The sequence below is a fragment of the Biomphalaria glabrata genome, chromosome 3 (genome assembly GCF_947242115.1).
Source record: "Biomphalaria glabrata chromosome 3, xgBioGlab47.1, whole genome shotgun sequence".
NCBI lineage: Eukaryota > Metazoa > Mollusca > Gastropoda > Planorbidae > Biomphalaria > Biomphalaria glabrata.
In genome coordinates this window covers 24,508,372-24,527,059 of record NC_074713.1, presented here as the reverse complement: position 1 = coordinate 24,527,059, position 18,688 = coordinate 24,508,372, and the positions used below count along the sequence as shown (strand labels likewise).

Here is an 18,688-nt window from a genome sequence, read left to right as displayed (position 1 = left end):
AAGGTTGGCTAATGGTGTGTGTGTGGAGGGGGTGGGGTGGAATTACTATCAAAACAAGGCAGCCGAATTGCTTAGCTACGAATTACTTAGCGTGTAGCGCAATAAAGACATTCGAATCGATAACTTTTGAACAGCAGATGATTTTTTAAATGCTTAAATAATAGCCTTTTAATAATCAATATTTAGAGATAATTGATATTACAAAATATTAGTTGTATTACATGCAATTTTATATTATAATATTAACAATAAATAAGGTGAAATAATTATGAATTATTTTGTAGAAAAATGGAATTATTTGCGGTTTTTTAAATATTCAAAATATTAACGAAGTACAGTAATATAGGTTCTTTTCTCTCTCTGTATATATATTTGACCATAATCTGATATCTTCACGAGTTGGGAGAATTGAGTGGAGGGCTGTCCAGTGGAGGCTGTGGAGGGCTGTCCAGTGGAGGCTGCGGAGGGCTGTGAGGAGGGAAGGTGACAAGAAATGAGACTAGGACAGTGTTTCCCAAAGTGGGGTACCCCCAGGGGTGGTACGGGAAGACTTTGGAGGGGGTACGCTTTGCGCCTCATTGAGTATGCAAATTTTTTAAATACCTATTTAATATGTTCTGTTAATGAATTAAAATGAGGTAAGGGGGGGGGCGAGGGGTACAAAAATTATACAATGGGTACACATAGGTCAAAAGTTTGGGAAACACTGGAGTAAGAGATAATGACTTCATTCATTTTTCTTTCACCCTCTCCTCGTTATTTACCCTAACCAGATACTTTTGTGATCGTGTGGGTACAAAGTGGAGGAGGTGGCCGGGGGGGGGGGAGGGTTTCTACTTAATTTGCATTAGATAAACATATTTGACACACAACATCAGTAGAAATAAGGGGGTCATTTCCACGAGTCTTTGATCGATCCCGAAGATTAAGGCTGAGTGCAGTGTTTCACGTGACAACGCAAACCCAGTTGCGAACTGCATTATGATAAATAAACAAATCTTTTAATTCAGTGTTATTATTTCCAAACAGTGAGAGTATCTTCGCCCCTGAGTTGACTCTTGAACTAAGAAGACCACTAGAATTCATCCAATAAAACAAGGAAGAGAAATACAAACAAATCTACTCCTGTCATCATGTTCTATAACTCTACTAAAAAGTTTTCGGACAAATTTTCCCTAGTTTTATCCTTTAGAATTTAACCTTAACCTTTGTATCACAACTGAACCAACTATAGCCACCGGTTACGCCCGTATCGCGAATCTAATACTTGACATGCTCAATGTAAAGTGTTGCAACTGTGTGATTCTAAAGAATAGCAACATAATGACATTACAGTTGGTGCTCTCCCCCCCCCCCCCCCAACAAAAAAAACAAAACAAAACACTTTATGTTTTTTCAGTGCTTATTTTGAAAGTAAAAAAAAAAATAAATCAATATGCCGTGCACAAAATACAAAGCTTATGTGTATCAATTAGTTTGGATCAGTCATGTCATTAAATTTGTAATAGATCTAGACTAACAATAATAAATCTTTGCGATTAGAAATATGTTTACCAATTGTTTTGGTATAGAGCCATTTTATGCTTTTAGCTTTTTGAATGCACTATGAACCTATCACTTGTCTGGACCAGTTGAAAGGGGGTTGGGGGGAGAACGAACGGGGTATTTGGGTGATCGCTTTTTTTTATGCATTTAAATAAAATAAAAAAATATAGTGAACGACCTGAATTCGAGCTCGTGGGCTAAAGCCTTCTCAGGCCAACACTGTAACCACTCTGCTAGCGAAGAGCGTATAAACTTGGAAGATTGTATAGGGACTAAGCTACCTATACTAATCCTCAGATGAAGACCTATAAAGGGAACTAATTCAGCTTATATCACCATTTCAGGTAATTAACTAATTGGCTAATTTATTAAATCGCATCTTGTGTTGTCAGGTAAAAAAAAATAATTGTGCAAAATTTCCTCTTGATCCGAGTTTGGGTGTGGGAGAAATAACGTGTAGATATAAGCTTTGTACAGACTCTATCCTACAGTGTGTCACGTTCTTTGAAACACGTCTTCAGTGCTCACGCAAATAGCTGCGATTTATCGGTGGCCATGTCTGTCTGTGTGTGTCTGTCTGTGTGTGTAGAAGCACAGAAGAATAGCGTGGAGTTGAGGAGACACTTAAAATAGTGAACAATTTACCAGTGGCGGCAGGTACATTCTGTCTGTTGATATGCGAAAAGCTAGCAACCAAAAAAAAAAACATTAAAAAAAAAGTGGTAGTGCTATTTTGAAAAAAAAAAAATATAGCGCAATAGAAAGAAATAGGGAACATTACATTCGAAAATAAAGAGCAACTGTAGCCTACACTGTCAAGATAACGAAACAAGACTGTCACATCATTTACCCAAATATATCCAGTAACGTCACAGCAACGTATTCCTTTGTACATTAGACTAACCAAACTTCTTAAAGTATATCCATTTTCTCCTTTTTCTATATATATCTATGTAAGTGTCTGTCGGTCAATCTAATACCTTTTAATTGTTTTTCTCCCCCTCCCCCCCCCCCCACGCACACACATACGCTGTAAAGGCGTAAATAGGCAACTGTTTGCAATTAAACTAAACTCTAGATAAACACTTCTTTTCATTTATCGGCAAGCCTATAAGATCAGCACAAACTAGAGATGATTGCATGATATTTCACGAAGCAAAAACCTTTCCAACAAAACTAGCCAATTGATTTGAATTGTTGGCTTATTGGATTTTTGACTTCTAAAGTTTACACTCGATTAGAAAGACTCAGATCAAGAACATGACCCTGGGCACTTGTGCTGTCCTTACACTATATGTACGTAGTGCACTTGTGCTGTCCTTACACTATATGTACGTAGTGCACTTGTGCTGTGTCCTTACGCTATATGTAAGTAGTGCACTTGTGCTGTGTCCTTACGCTATATTTAAGTAGTGCACTTGTGCTGTGTCCTTACGCTATATGTAAGTAGTGCACTTGTGCTGTGTCCTTACGCTATCTGTACGTAGTGCACTTATGCTGTGTCCTTACGCTATATGTACGTAGTGCACTTGTGCTGTGTCCTTACGCTATATTTAAGTAGTGCACTTGTGCTGTGTCCTTACGCTATATGTAAGTAGTGCACTTGTGCTGTGTCCTAACGCTATCTGTACGTAGTGCACTTGTGCTGTGTCCTTACGCTATCTGTACGTAGTGCACTTATGCTGTGTCCTTACGCTATATGTACGTAGTGCACTTGTGCTGTGTCCTTACGCTATATTTAAGTAGTGCACTTGTGCTGTGTCCTTACGCTATCTGTACGTAGTGCACTTGTGCTGTGTCCTTACGCTATATTTAAGTAGTGCACTTGTGCTGTGTCCTTACGCTATATGTAAGTAGTGCACTTGTGCTGTGTCCTTACGCTATCTGTACGTAGTGCACTTGTGCTGTGTCCTTACGCTATCTGTACGTAGTGCACTTATGCTGTGTCCTTACGCTATATGTACGTAGTGCACTTGTGCTGTGTCCTTACGCTATATTTAAGTAGTGCACTTGTGCTGTGTCCTTACGCTATATGTAAGTAGTGCACTTGTGCTGTGTCCTTACGCTATCTGTACGTAGTGCACTTGTGCTGTGTCCTTACGCTATCTGTACGTAGTGCACTTATGCTGTGTCCTTACGCTATATGTACGTAGTGCACTTGTGCTGTGTCCTTACGCTATATTTAAGTAGTGCACTTGTGCTGTGTCCTTACGCTATCTGTACGTAGTGCACTTGTGCTGTGTCCTTACGCTATCTGTACGTAGTGCACTTATGCTGTGTCCTTACGCTATATGTACGTAGTGCACTTGTGCTGTGTCCTTACGCTATCTGTACGTACCCTATAAATGTTAAAGCGCTGCTCGTAAATCACATCTCCGCTTGAGGCCAATGTGTACGTCACCAGGTGCGAGCCCCCCCCCCCCCCATCTCCTCTTAAACTCCTCTCCCCTCCATCCCTTCTCAAAAACCTTCTCCCGGAGGGCTAACAAAAGTGCTCTGGTCTTGACACAGTTGCCCCACCCAGGTTTAGAGGACTGCATGAGGACAGCAGAAGGACTGCTCGAGGACTTCCGGGTGTAACAAATAAATTAGATATATAGATCATTTAAATGTAAATTTTCCATTGTGGGGTGGGGTGGGGAGTTGACGACTTAAGTTTTACTGGTATTTGTGTTCACTAATAAGAAACTTGTGTTTTTTTTTTTATTTTTACTTCTCGAAGAACACCCACAGACACACACACATACACACACAGAGAGAGAGAGAGAGAGAGAGAGAGAGAGAGAGAGAGAGAGACTCTCTAAATGTCTTTAAGGATTAAAAATACAGCGAAAAGGGAAAAAAATGTCCTGTCCTTTATAAAAACCAAACTCAGTTCCACTCACGGTTTTTCATTTCCTTCTATTGACAGTTCCCAAGTCTTTTCAATAGTTATTAGAAACCCCTTAAGTAGCCCAGAAAGGTGAGTCTAGGCCTTATTGTATCCGTATGGGTCTGGTGGAACAATACGTCATTGTTTGTATTTGTGATGGTGTGGTTACATTTTTAATTATACAATTTAATTTATTACTAATCCAAGGTGTATGTGTGTACATATGCTGACTTATCCTATACGTTTATTTTCTCAACTTTGACCTCTGACCCAATTACACACCTAATTGTCTCCGTGTAAACAGAGTCAGTTTGTTTATGTCTTGAAGACGTGCCAGATGTCTGTGTAACTCTAAAATGAATGTATGTTTAGGTTTCAATAAATAAATATAAATATAAAGCTCATCCAGTCCTACCTGTCCACTCCTGAATACAGCTTGACGAACACAAGTCAGTCAGAACAACAAGTTTAACCAATAAGTCGCAGACGACACCCAAAACGAAGGCTATCCGATTGAACGAGTCAATTACACCATATTTAAATTAATTTACACGAGGACACTACACTACTCTCTCTCTCTCTCTCTCTCTCTCTCTCTCTCTCTCCTGTTCCTGTGTTTATGTGAAGTGTTAGCTATTTTTTTTTAAATTCTAATTATTTTCTTCTTCCCTTCAACTTCCTAACAGATTCGACACGGATGTGCTGCTTCGGTTGTCTAAATATAGCACTTGATAGCACTTCAGAAGCGAACAACAGTGTATTATGTCAGCACGACCGTCAGGTCGTTATCTTAAGCCTGGAGTGAAACAAGTCAGTCTTAATGAAGGAGGAATAATTAGGCTTGGTCTTAGATGTGTCACCGAGAGAAGATATCTATCTATCTATCTATCTATCTATCTATCTATCTATCTATCTATCTATCTATCTATCTATCTATCTATCTATCTATCTATCTATCCATCCATCCATCCATCCATCTAACTATCTGTCTATCTATCTATCTATCTATCTATCTATCTATCTATCTATCTATCTATCTATCTATCTATCTATCTATCTCTATCTCTTTCTTTCTTTCTTTTTTTTATTTATGAATCTATCTTTCTATCGTTCTATGGTCCAATATATTTATTGACAGTTCATAGTATTCAACTAATATTAAAAACACTGCTATGTCCAAGAGGCTCTGAATTCCACAGCAGAGCTGGCTCTCTCTCTCATTTTAATGTAAAAAGAAAGCCACAAAAAACACTAGATCAATCGAGTTTATCCTTAAGTTTTTGTTCTACCAAGAGCCTCCCCCCCCCCCACCCAATCTTACCTTGAAGTCTAAACACTCACTTAACGCCGTATTTCACTGGTGCTAGATTCAAGTCTAAACACTGACTTAACGCCGTATTTCACTGGTGCTAGATTCAAGTCTAAACACTGATTTAACGGCTTATTTCACTGGTGCTAGATTCAAGTCTAAACACTGACTTAACGCCGTATTTCACTGGTGCTAGATTCAAGTCTAAACACTGACTTAACGCCGTATTTCACTGGTGCTAGATCCAAGTCTAAACACTGACTTAACGCCGTATTTCACTGGTGCTAGATTCAAGTCTAAACACTGACTTAACGCCGTATTTCACTGGTGCTAGATCCAAGTCTAAACACTGACTTAACGCCGTATTTCACTGGTGCTAGATTCAAGTCTAAACACTGACTTAACGGCTTATTTCACTGGTGCTAGATTCAAGTCTAAACACTCACTTAGCTCAGGATTTCAATGTCACTAGATCTAAGTATAAACACCCACTTAACGCCGGATTTCATCATCTAAAACAATTGTAAGTCTAAACACTCAACTCCAGTCTCACTGAGACAAGATCTAAAAGACTACTAATAATACATAAAAACAATTAGTAGGCCTAGTAAATCTAGATCTATTAACCGGTGAGTAAATCCAATCAAATTGGTACTAGTGTGTACACTGTGTATGAGCCTCTAGCGTGTATGTGTGTACAAATGTCCACGAAAAAAAACAACAGGTTCAAGCTGGATTTAGGTCTAAATCTAAAAACAAAATCACAGCTAATGTGGCAAGTTTTGTTTTTTTTTGTTTTTTTTGGCGTTTGAAAATCTAAAATTTTTTTTTTTACTTCGCGGCTTTTTTTTTTTTCCTCGTGTCTGCTGAGTCAGCAAGATGGAGGCATAACTGTTTGAACTATCGGCAACATGTGGAGTAGGGGGGGGGGAGACGGGAATACAGGCCGGGGAGTGGGAGGGGTGACTTTCAGTGACACGAAACATTAAAACTAATCAACACACACACACACACACATTCCAGATTATTAATTTAAAGAGAACCATTATGTCTTTCTCTCCCCCACCCCCACATTCAGCTCCCCCACCCCCACCATATTTTTACCATCTGTACGGAATCCATGTTCACATCCAGTTCCACACTCTTATGCGATGATTCTCATACTATAGATGTTACCGTGTGCAGGCTGATTAGTTGTAAGTAAGTTCTTCATCTTTTTTAAATTGAGAATTTGATTTATTTTAGGTTTTGTTGCGCTTGCATGAAATACACATAATAAGTATTATAAATATTATTATCATATTATTGTATAATATTACATTACTATTCCGAAGTATTCCAATACGAGATTCCCTGTTATTAATTGTCACAGTGGGCCGGGGCGATGTAGATAGTCAACAAATAGATATATGTGTCAACGGCCGGCGCGCGCGGTGAGGGCGGGTCGCTCACGCGCTCGCACATCATCGACTCGCAGGGAAGCGCAGACGTCGATAAATGGCGCCAATTCCGTTTTGAATGATTGGCGCGCGCCGGCTAGATGCACTTCTTATATATATATTTTTCTTCTTTTCTAGGAATATTGAGAATAATTGTCCTGAGCACTTCAGTCTTTATAACCTTTTATTTTTCTGTGAGTGTGTGTGACCTTTTGACGTCAAGACTAGGTTATAATCAGGTAAGTTATATCCGTAGGAATCAGCAGATAGATAAGAAAGATACTTATTTTTTTAAATATCAATTTAATGCTACTTTTATCTTGACCCGATCTAGTTTTATGGTACTGTATTATAACTTGCATTCGACAAGATCACGGTCTTACCTTGATTCCAATTGATGCCAAATATGTAGATCTAGAATCTAGAGCTATCTTTATTTCCTGATCCCCATCGAGGCTTCGAACTGATCGTCCACTTGATCGATTGTTCAGATTACACGGCCATGACATTCGAGGGGCGCGTGTATGTCGCCATGTCACCCAGGCAGCACGCCCAGCGAAGGATTGAGAACGAGAGGGAGTTATGTCTCTTTGATTGTCTGCTTTTGATCTAGAAACATTATCTTCATGCAGCAGTCATTTCAGTCATTGTTGCAGCCATTGCTGCAGTCATTGTGACATATTATTATTTCTAAGTGGAATCGAGCTCAACGATTCTAGATCCATAAACTAGCGACAACCATACTCTTTAGCCCTCTCCGCCCCCCCTCCCCCATTTATCCACACAAAGATATATAAATAAAAGGATTATAAGAGCGTTTTTATTCTTTTTAAAATAGACATGCTAGAAATTTAGGCCTGCTAGAAATAATATATAAATATATATGTACATTATCTAGCCTCACTCATTTTTTTATAGGTGGTCATATGTGTAATAGTTAATTTTAGATTTAAATAAATAATCAAATTATACACACGTTACATTTTTTACAAAGTATTTGAATAATTTTCGGTTAATCAAATGGGAAAATACAGTTCTACATGTCTCTTAATAAACGGGTAACCTCATCTGTATGAAATACCATTGACCTAAATATTTGCTTAATCTAAAAATTATTGGAATATATACCTAGTAGTTGGAATAAATTTTCATTTTTATTTATATTTCTAGTTTTAGCTTCCCTTTTAGGCACCTTTTTTTTTCTAAATATCTATGTAGAGTCTATTGATTTATAAGTGATCAGTGTAACAATAATGGCGGGATGGATGAAATAACTACACATCTGGAAGTGATCGCAGCCGAAATTGTGGGTAATGCCTGATTTTTCTTGTTGCATGCTTGATGGTTAGACCGTCGTGTACCAGTGAAGACGCCCTGGTGCTGATAAAGGAGCCAATGTATGTTTTATAATAATGTGATATTCAATATAACACAACCAGAGTAGCACTTTAAAAAAAAAATATTGATGCTATTAATAGTAACACTAGTAACACTAGTCTGACATTTCGTTTCTTCAGATTGATCATGTTTTGATTTCAGGGAAGCTTTTTTTCTTGTCCAAACTCCAGCAGATTCCTGAATAAGTCAAGAAACAAGGAGGAAAAGGAACAGATCCCACAATCGACCGAGTTATTTCCTCTTATCTATTTGAAGACCAGAAGAGCCACAGCTTACAAGAACGCAGAGTAAAACAAAAGGAAATAAAACCAGGTTTCAGTATTGAAGAACGCAAAATTCCGTCTCAATTTTTCCTGCTGATTGTACAAATGGCGTCATTACTGAAGTCGTCAATTATTTTCATCTGATTTCCCAGACCAACTTAGTGTGCTTGAACTTTGGCTGCAAGAAATAAATACAATTAACATTGTTCTAATTCTTTTTAGAAATCCATTCCTCGAAAAGAAGGTGAAGACTTTTGTAAGAGCTAGTACTTTGCTCTCAATAATAAATAAATGATAGATTTAAAAAAAAGGGAAATCTTTTCCACAGCTTCAATTCAAATCCCCTCAAAAAATTTCTGGTAACGCCCCTGTATAAATCTAAGAGTATAGAAAATTCTAGTTTCTTGATATAGATTCATACTAGTCTAGATTCGAATACTCGATCTAGTTAGAGATATAGAACTAGTATTGATATTGTAAATTGATAAGTTGTATAAGTATTATATACACATGTATGTAGTGAGAAATTAACTTTGGCAGTCCAGTGAATGATTTTTACATAAAACAATGTTCAAAATGTCCATGCATGTTTCTTTATTAGTTCTATTCATTTGAATCAAGCGGAAAATACCCGCTGACAGCGAGTTCAAAATAGTTGAGCGCGGGAATTCTCGCTGGCGTATGTTTAAAATAGGCCAAATTTCATTTTAAGATTATTATATTTTGAAAGATTATAACGGTCACACCAGAATTTTCCCTGTGTGGCCATTTAGCTAGTAATTTATTCCCCCCCCCCCCCCCCCCCCAAGATAAACATAGATTTTCAAATTTCTAGGGCAACAGTTAGACTCGCTTTCTTGTGTACCCACCCAGTGTTCACCCACCCAAGCAAATTAAGCACGCTAATAAGAGGACACTGATAATGAATGATATTTACATCCAATTTACTCTAGCTTTGAATCTTTAGTGCTTCAATTTTCTTTTCTTCAATGTTTTCCCATCTCTATTTTTAAATTGAAAAACATGAATTTCTGTTGAAGTTAATATCTCATTCCGTCACCATTAACATCTACACTTTGTAAGTTTCGTTAAACTGAAGAATGTTTATAATAGCCATGACATCATCTTCTTCTGTTTTTTTTCCTTTATCAATCATTATCTCTCCCAATTTCCATTCTCGGATCAAATTGAAACTTTGTACAAATACTCGTTGTCCCTAAAAAAAAAAGAGGTATCAATAGAAAAAAATAAATAAATTATTGCGCTGGTAAATAATTCATTTTGTTTGACATAGAAAAGAAAAAATAAATCCTACAGTTTTGAGAGATTTAGCTGTAAGTGTGCAGTTATTTCCATTACAATTTTTTTTTAAAGTTTGTTTTTTATTTTGATTGATTTTGGGCTCTATTCACAATTGAAATTGGTCTCTGCATATTACTATAAATTGTCTAAAGAGTTAAAGTCAATTCTGATCTAGATCACGTCAGATATTTTATTTCCGGAAATACCTGGCAAACGAATCCACATTAGGACGGGCTTAAAACTAGTACAAAACAAACTAAAACGAAAACAAAAAGACTGCTTACAATTTGGTATCCAATGGCACAACACAGTAAAAACAAAGGGCTCTAGGTAACACGTGTCACGTGGCAACAATGTTGACTTTTAAACTGATGTGTGGCCGTTTTGATATCTAGTCGTCAATTGTTAAGTCACTTCCTTTTGTCCAGTCTCTCTTGACTGCCACTTGCCAACATCACATCGCAACTTTTAGTACAATTGTAGGCCTACACGTATATCAATCTTTATCACAGAGTATAAGGTCATCTTTAGTGCAACAGAAAGTTGGTTGTGTGTTCGAACTCTACACTCCGAGCCAGATTTCTGTGGTTCAAATCTGACTGGAGGGTACACTTTCCTAAGCGTGATTTGAAAAGTTTAATACGTTCAGTTCTAGAGGTTAGCTAATATGTTTTGAAAACTTGTTCTGTATTCCATCATTTGCGTGCGATAGGACCGGTGGCGTCGCAGTAGTGTGCAATGGGTGCGGACCTCATATCCGTTGACATTGAGGCCGTGGCAACAAAGATTTTTTATTTCTATTCAATGCAGACTCTAAAATGTCACATTGTCTAACGACCCAGACACGCCTCTGTACTTTGAATAATAAAGAGATCTTTTATTAGAAAATGTGTGATTTGGGCTTTGGGTACAACCATAAGCTCACAGCACCGGATGACACCACCCCTAGCGACGCCTCTGAATGGGGAATACCTTGAAGACGAGAGATATTTCTTTCTCTGTGTAATTACCAAAAGACAAAAAATACTCAGAAAGACACAAAGATAAAGGCACATTCCTCGTGCCACATGCAGGGCCGGCCTTAGGCCACTGCAGCCTATGCGGTCGCATAGTCCCCGCGCTAATTCTAAGTGTACATTATTAAATTAAACCATTATAACGTATATAAAATAACAGGGTTTTCGCGACCTCCTGATTTTCCAGGGCCTCCAGGAAATCTCATGAAAAGGCAAAATATACGATAAAGTCCTGAACTTTTTTTGAATTTATTCAAATCTCCTGAATAATAGACGAAATTGACATTTTGGGGTGCCTATAAATAAAAAGTGGCATTGCGAGCTTTCATTTGATAAAAATTTATAGCAAAGACGAAAGTAGGCCTATTTTCTAATTCAAAAAAAAAAAAAAAATGTAGACATTAAGCTTATCCCTAGCCAGACTAGGCCCCGCGCGATCCGTTTGGCATAGGGCCCCGCAAATGCTAGCGCCGGCCCTGCCCACATGCTAGGACAAATTTGTACAAATGCTCCTTCTTCCCTATTGCTATTAGAGCATGGAATGGGTTGTCTGAGCTAGCCAGGAAAACCAGTGACATGGCAGAATTTTAGTCATTGGTTAATATGCATGACTGAATGCATGACTCGTAGTACGTAATCATCTTTTTTTGAAGTAACGTCTGTATTATATAAGATAAGATAATAGGCTAAATGTTTTCCAATCCATAGTAAAAGTTGAAAAGGTGTTCTTTTTTTATTGATGTTGTATTTGAGAGATCCTAGCATTCATAATTTTCTAAACCTTTTTTGATGCAAGTAATTTTGTATTTATATGAACAAATTGTAAACAAACGTACAACCAAGGGGCGCAACATATCCTAGAGATCTAAACTTAAATCATTTTCTATTAAAACATGTTTACATTTCACTTAGAGAACATTCAGATGTTTCACTTAGAGAACATTCAGATGTTTCACTTAGAGAACATTCAGATGTTTCACTTAGAGAACATTCAGATGTTTCACTTAGAGAACATTCAGATGTTTCACTTAGAGAACATTCAGATGTTTCACTTAGAGAACATTCAGATGTTTCACTTAGAGAACATTCAGATGTTTCACTTAGAGAACATTCAGATGTTTCACTTAGAGAACATTCAGATGTTTCACTTAGAGAACATTCAGATGTTTCACTTAGAGAACATTCAGATGTTTCACTTAGAGAACATTCAGATGTTTCACTTAGAGAACATTCAGATGTTTCACTTAGAGAACATTCAGATGTTTCACTTAGAGAACATTCAGATGTTTCACTTTCATTTAAAAAAAAAACAAAAAAACCTCCCTCCCCTCCTTACCCAGTTTTGTTGTATATATACAACAGGTCATTGACTTTTCTAGACATTTCTTGTGGCTGTTTCTGCCAGACAAGTCTGGAATGTTGTTGACTACGGCCAGTGTTGATTAGAGGACAATTAACAACATTCAGATAAGGTTCTATTTAAATGTGTCAAGTCTATACCACTCCCCATAATAGTAGTACATTTAGTATTAAAATAAATAATAATTCTAAGAAATTTTGTATCACTCTTAAAAATAAATGTTAATATTTATTTTGGTTCTATTTGTTTGTTTTGTTCTCTCGATTCTTTCATGTTTTTAAGGAGTCTGTGTTTTCGTTGAAGCTACGCCTAAATTATAAAAAGGTTTTAGTTTGAGATAAATTAAATTAAAAGATAATGAGAGAGAGAGAAAGAGACATAGAAATACAGAGGCACTGAGATTTATATTTTGTTAGGTACAATGAAAAATTGTGCAAAGTTTCAACTTGATCCAAGAATGGGTGTTGTAGAAACAATAGGTTCAACATTTTTATCAGACAGACAAACGGAGTTGATATCAGCTGTGTTTGTAAAAAAAAAAAAATATTTACCTACAGAAATTTAGATAGGAATGAATTAATGTATTGCAATTTTGTTTATCTTTCACCAACAAGCAACCAAATGACAGTAATAGAAAACTATGACTAAAATGTTAGACTACAACAAAATCATATTTTCTGTCCTCTCCTTTACCATACCCACAAATCTTTTCCTAGCCCGCTCTCTGTGTCGTCAGAGCTGATAACCATTAGATATTGTGTAATATCGATTTATGTTTGATCTATGTGATTTCTCCATCTTCCCATCACGGATTAAAGATTTGCACAGTGTTCATTGTCGAAGACAATACAACAATTAGTTAATATATTAGTGGTCATTTTGTTTTATAAGAAAAACAAATTTATATAAGCTTTGTAAAAAAAAAAAAGGATTCTTCAAATATTTTGCTTATTATTATTTTATTTCGATCACCTCTTTCCCTAACTCTTTTTGCTTGGTACAAGACTCTGTTCTATCTTATTTTCTAATAAAATATAAATATTTAACCATTGAATAAAAGGGAAAAATTACATTTTAAAACTTTTTAGCCTACCAATAAAAATACCTTTATTTTTTTTAATTAAAAATATAATATATATATACGCCAATACATGCAAAGTCTCATTAGATATTCCTAATATTGTTGACGCTCACATTTTGCAGAGTGGAAGATGTAAGAGACAGAAATACTAAGTCTATGATTATTCGTTTCAAAATAGCTTGAAGGGAAGTCAAATATTTATTGAATAAGATAAAACAAAGACTTATAAAATCAAGTTGTTTGGCATGTTGTTGCTCTCCACCAAGAAGGACACAGGTTTGTGTAGTCAATTTATTCTGTTCTACGTGTTTCGGTTGTTCCTTCAGAGTTGAAGAGAGTTACGTCCTAGCCCAAGCCTTCCACAGGATGACGGGGGATGGAAACCGGGAGGGCTCGAACCTAGGACAATAGAGACTACCGAACGACACGACCAGGAAGCCATCCATGACAGCCCCATTAATATCAACCCGATTTGTACCAACACACACACACTTTCCCCAACTGTTTCGTCCCATTTTTACTCCAACAGGCCATACTCGTTATTTTTTTCATATCGTCTGGAAATTTGTTTTTCGCGCCTTTTTTTTTTTTTTTTTTTTTAAGTTGTGAGTTCCCTTTTTTTTTTTTTTTTGCTAGCTCTGTCTAGAGTGTCACCTGAGCCAACTCAGACTATATTATGATACTATAAGCACTCAATTACTGAGACTACGATTTAGGTCAGGATGACCTAGCCATGATTCGCTTTATCGTTTGTGCCAGGGACCTTGGATGAGACCAACAGACAAGGAAACAAAACAGAAATGCGTTTTATTTTACTTAGTCTATTTTCTTAAGCAAAACTAGCCTATTAAATTGATTTTATTTTCTTAAGCAAAACTAGCCTATTAAAATGTAAAAAAAAGTATATATTATAGTTTAATTATCAATATCCATGTTAAGATAATGCACAAATCGTAAGACACATTTCCTCATGGATAATAAAGATTATTATTATGTAAATACACACACAAACAACATAACAGCCATGTAACGTCAAAGTTGAAAGAGTGAGACTCAAGCCTCTGAAGACTCTAAGATATCCTTTATTATGTACATGAAAGCACTAAATATATATATATACCATACTATAGCTGTAATTGTGGTCACCCTGGAGCCATCAATACCATTTCCTGAACCTAGAATTGTGTTTATTTTAGAGATTCTAAAAACAATATTGATGTATGTGTCCATCCTCTCTCCTGATACACCTACATCTATTTTTATTATTGTAGAAATTAATGAATTCTCATTTTCTGGCGTTGCCAGGGTCGAACCTAATAAAGGGGAAACAGAAATTTATTATAGTCCCCCTCAACAGTGTCCACTGAGGAATTATATTATGTTTATTATTATTATTAGTAGTAGTAGAAGTATTAGTAGTAGTAGAGGTATTAGTAGTAGTAGAAGTATTAGTAGTATTATTAATATTTTAAGTTTTTTTCTCTTTATTTTCTTCCTTTTCCTATTAGTTTAATTTTGTTCTTGCATCTTAATTAGTGTAGTCGTAAGAAAAAGTCAAGCCATCTCCCTGGAACTACACTACTGTAGATGAAGCTCTATAAACAGTCGCTACAGAGATGTTACTAAATGTCTATTAATGTATCAAACGGTCAGGAGCAGAGGTAAATTCAATTCACTCTTAGGACTCTTATTCTAAACATTGTCTCTTCTCTAAATCTAAACACTCTAGATTTAAATTCTCTAAGCTCTAAAGTCTATAACCGTGTGGGTGGACACTGTCAACTCTCTACGCTCGCTAAACTTATATTCTTTAATTTTCTAACTCAAAACTGCTTGCATATTTTTCACTATTTTACCTTGACGATTTCTTGACGCTATTCTATCCATCACTTTTGGAATGGTACTTTAAAATAGATTCTTGTGTTCAATATCTTGATATGACCTATGGTGTCGTGAACACATCATGTAGTCTACATTAAGTATGGCGTTTTTTCCCCCCTTGCTTTTGTTGCAGGAGCTGGTCAGCGTTATTATTAGAAAAGGATGAAATGACGTCATCTTTTTTGCACTTTTCACCTAGCCAGAAAGGATAAATATAAAATGGGGGAGGGGGGTCGAATATTCCTTTTAAAATGTCCCATGAGAAAAGGGTATGAGGGCCTAAAGGCATATACATATATGCCTATATATATATTTATATCCTTCTTTTTTGGTTGGGAGGGAGTGACTGGGTATTCCTTCTATTTTTCCTCATGACCAATGCCCAGGTCAATAAAAAGTAAAAAAAAAAAAAAAAAAACATAAAAAAAAAACCCCAATGATATTAGTGATATTACTGAAAAACATCAGCAGCTACTGAATTGAAAAAAAAAAGGTATTCCAGCAACTTACCATTAAGTATGCAGGTTAGTTTAAGTCGTAATATTTCCAGGAATGAACACAAATTCACATTTTTGAATGTCATAGTTTCTTCGAAGTCACAGATCATCGTCACCAAATTCACCTTCATTCACCCACACCACTCTTGTTCTTCTGAAATCATCTACACACTATGACTGCCAAGTGTCACTTCAAACACAAGCACTTCAAGCGACCAGGACAGCACGAAGAATAGCTACAATAACGAGGCATTAAATGCACTTAAAATGTAAAGAATTGGCCAGGGGCCCCCCTACGATAATATAGTCAAACAGTGAATAGAAGAAAAACAGTGACTACAGCAAGAGTTGGACTTTATATATCTTTGTAGCCTTCTAGCAACAAAATAACTTCAATTTTGAACTTAAAAAATAATTTATTGTTACAAAATGTGTTCACCTACAAAATGTGGGGACAAAAAAAATGTTCCTCTATGTTTATTATTCTGTAGTTTATGATAGTCATTTATTTTATGTCTGTCCGTTTGTCTATCTATCTATCTATCTATCTATCTATCTATCTATCTATCTATCTATCTATCTATCTATCTATCTATCTATCTATCTATCTATCTATCTATCTATCTATCTCTCTCTCTCTCTCTCTCTCTCTCTCTCTCTCTCTCTCTCTCTATATATATATATATATATATATATATATATATATATATATATATATAGATAGATAGATAGATAGATAGATAGATAGATATACTTATCTATCTAATCTAATCTTAGCTTATCTATCTATCTATCTATCTATCTATCTATCTATCTATCTATCTATCTATCTGTCGACTGTCTGTCTGTCTATTTTTCTTGATAACTATCAAGCTAGCTTTATACAGACAGACAGACAGACAGACATCTATTTTTCGGTCTGTTTTACGTAGCTGTCCATGTATGCATCTATATTTACAGTTCTACATTTCTCTGTGTCACGTATCAATTGAACAAGAGCTCCTGTAACATATTCTAGCACTTCCAACAAGGAGAGTACTGTGACACTCTGATAGTCATTTCTCTTCTGTCAGTATGCCTGATTTATAGACACTTGTTTCCTTAAAGACGAGACATTTAGAGCCTCCAGAAAAAAAACGCCTAAAGTGTCACGACTTTTGTCTAGCTACAGAACTAATGACCTAGAACAGAGCTTCTCAAACTTTTGATCCCCAAATACCCCATTACTTATATTGTTCATTTGCTAGTTTCATTTCCCGTCATTTGTTTAGAACCAGTAATACTCCCAAGGTTGTTTTGTTTTGACAAAGTTGATCTCAACTCACTCTGTCTGGGGGGATTCTTTAACACGCTTTTTTTGTCCCACTTCTCATTCTCGAATCAATTTTGCAAAATTATTAATAGTGGGAGACAATACATAAATTAATTTAAAAAATGAACCAATTAGTCAATCAATATATATAATTATATATTTATATGGCAGTGATTGTGCAGTGCTTCCCCGTATATAAGCTTTGTTTTGTTTTTACTAAAGCATTTTAATATTTTTTGTTCTTGTACAGAGTAGGCATCCTGACAGTCCTAGCTCACAATAGTCTCCCAGCCAGCTCAAGATTAACAGTAACAATAAAAGAATACTATATTTGTAAAAAACGTTCGTACTGAAAGTGAGGACAAACTAGATTTCTATTTTCATCGATCTATATCTATACGAATGCTATTGATGCCTTTGAAAAAAAAAATTATTAATTGTATAGTGTTAAAACGTAAAAAAGGAAAAAAGAAAAACAAACTTTGACTTCTTCAAAACATTTCACTATGACCGGAGCGCCTTTACAATGGGAATGTAAAGAGAAGTAGAACCCTGATTTTCAACGAACATATTATTTAGATAGATATAAATATATATATATATATATATAGAGAGAGAGACAGACTATAAATTACTGACGAGATAAGGAGACACTATTGAGACAGACGCACATTTACAAGACATATGTCTCAATTCTGTTCACTTAAAAATACAAAATCAAAGTTTTAAAATGAAACCGTCCACACAAGTCATCTCAAGACTGAAAAGCTTATTTAAAAAAAAAAAGGCTTAAGATAACAATCCCTGGCTCAGCAAGAAGAACTTCGAACCACATCCCCGTGAGCACATCAAGATGTTCAGAGAACTGTAGATCTATTATATATATATATACACTTTACACGGACAAATCAAAGCCAACACACTTGGCACAGTGGTGAAGACTCACCAGCACACTACAATTGCTCTCTGATTTCCTCTTTGGATTGAAACACACGTCTATGAAGCACACACTAGCTAAAACTACACACATCATAACTACACAGTCATATAGCGAGAGAGCGCTGAGAGGGGTGAATAAGGCCAGGAAAAAAAAACAACCTACGTCATATGCTAATGAGCCAACGTAGTATCTTCCCCCCCCCCCTTATGTCTGAGGTTCACAAAAAATCATTAAAACAGAATGTAAACGTAAAGTGTAACTCAATTCTCTGCGACCAGATAGAAAGCAACTGGTTGGTCAGCGTCACCCGAACAGGACGTCACCTCTCTCCTCTCCCTCTCTCTCTCTTAGTTTAGCATTTTCACCCTACCCCCCCCCCCCCTCCCATTTCGTTTTCCTGGCACGAGGTCACCCTGACATGCTGATAGGCACAGACGACGAACAGGGGAACCGGTTCCCCGAAGTTGTGTTCA

General features: G+C 36.3%; 2 long non-coding RNA genes across 3 annotated transcripts in view; one reads left to right on the top strand and one right to left on the bottom strand.

The window, feature by feature from the left end:
* Positions 1-18,366, bottom strand: part of LOC106053695 (uncharacterized) — a 31,037-nt gene extending 12,671 nt beyond the window's left edge. The window contains exons 1-2 of the long non-coding RNA XR_008776983.1: positions 18,222-18,366; positions 15,977-16,199 (exon numbers count right to left, since the gene is read on the bottom strand). This is a non-coding gene — a long non-coding RNA (uncharacterized LOC106053695). The remainder of the gene's footprint in view (positions 1-15,976; positions 16,200-18,221) is intronic.
* Positions 7,112-18,068, top strand: LOC106053696 (uncharacterized). 2 transcript variants are annotated; one of them, XR_008776985.1, is made up of 5 exons: positions 7,112-7,404; positions 12,507-12,616; positions 13,708-13,861; positions 15,122-15,246; positions 17,526-18,068. It is a non-coding gene; the product is annotated as an uncharacterized LOC106053696 (long non-coding RNA). The 2 variants fall into 2 exon arrangements; XR_008776984.1 differs by lacking the exon at positions 7,112-7,404 and having other exon boundaries at positions 12,317-12,616.
* Positions 18,367-18,688: the final 322 nt, after the last annotated feature.